Here is a 1,358-nt window from a genome sequence, read left to right as displayed (position 1 = left end):
AACCATACTTTAAAGCTTTCAACAACCTTCCACAATATATAATTGAGAATGATTATTTAAAAATAGTCTTCAACCTTCAGTAAAAATGAAAAGATATTAAAAATGCTTAATATGATTCCATGTTTAGAGAAATATTACATAGAAATAGAATGTTAACTAGGAAAAGTTACATTGGTTTTTAAAAGGCTGCAAAATAGTTTCTCTTTTTAAATATTCTCTTTTCAGAGACTCCTGGCTATTTTTGGCCAAAAGAAGCAAGCAGCCATTTGGAGATCTCAACTAAAGCTATAGCATAAATTTACAATAATATCAATTCAGACTGGGCTAATGTTGTCAGATATGACTTAGCCTTAAGTCTCTATGACTTTGCCCCACTGATCTATAACATCTCTGAGGAATGATGTATTCCCTTATTGACAGAATTTTTAGGTAGAAGCCAATCATAAAAACATCAAACAAAACATGTAATCAGTTTTATAGAAATTCAAAATATATTGGTCATCTCCCTGAAGTCTTAAACATTGTATGTATAAAGGTCATAATTTAAAATTTTCTTGATGAATCAGAATAACCATAATTGCTATATACTCCCAGGTAAGAACAACAATCATTAAGTACTTAGTTATGTGTTAAGAGCTTGATAAGCACCAGCCTCAGGTAATCCTAACATTGCCACACAATATAGATATTGTTATTTCTTTTTAAAACGAGAAAACTGGGCATCAAAGGCTAATGACTTGCACAAGGTCAGCTACCCTGCAAAGCAGTTGGGAGGAAATTTGGATCCAGAATCACGGAGCTGACAAGGATTTGGACGAGGATCCATTGAGCAGACAAAGATTTGAAACTAGTCTTTTCTGACTCCACTACCTTTGACTTTTCCATAAACAGCTTGCACATACTTTGTTGGATTTATACCTAAACAGATATTCTGTTTCTCTACATACTGTATCTTTAAAAAATTACATTTTCTTTTTTGTGGCTAATTCCAGAAATAAAGTGGATTTTTGTATAATGATCTTATGTTTAGTACCTTATTATTCCTCCCCCAACCTTTCTTAAAACAATTTGTAACCAAAACTCTAATTCCAAGGATTCTTACAAAATATATTACAATGACAGCATGAAGAAAAATCCTTCACAGTAACCCAAAATTCAGCTCTACAATGTACCCTTAAACAGGAAGGACACTAGTATTTTGAAATCTCAAATTTCCAAATAAAGAATGTTATAGGCTATCTCTGCTCCACCTTTTTCCGCAATGGGATACCCTGCCTGTCACTGAAGCCACCACCAAGGAAAGCCTTCACCAGATGGGTTCCTTGGACTTTGGACTTTCCAGCCTCAGAAACTGACCC

General features: G+C 33.8%; 1 protein-coding gene across 1 annotated transcript in view; it reads right to left on the bottom strand.

Annotated features, from left to right (window-relative positions):
* Nucleotides 1-1,358, bottom strand: part of PBRM1 (polybromo 1) — a 116,379-nt gene that overhangs the window by 75,756 nt on the left and 39,265 nt on the right. The gene's annotated exons all lie outside the window — the stretch shown is intronic.

The sequence above is a fragment of the Galeopterus variegatus genome, unplaced genomic scaffold (genome assembly GCF_000696425.1).
Source record: "Galeopterus variegatus unplaced genomic scaffold, G_variegatus-3.0.2 Scaffold806, whole genome shotgun sequence".
NCBI classification, from domain to species: domain Eukaryota; kingdom Metazoa; phylum Chordata; class Mammalia; order Dermoptera; family Cynocephalidae; genus Galeopterus; species Galeopterus variegatus.
Note: the sequence above shows the minus strand (reverse complement) of the source record. Positions and strands in the feature narration are given on the sequence as shown.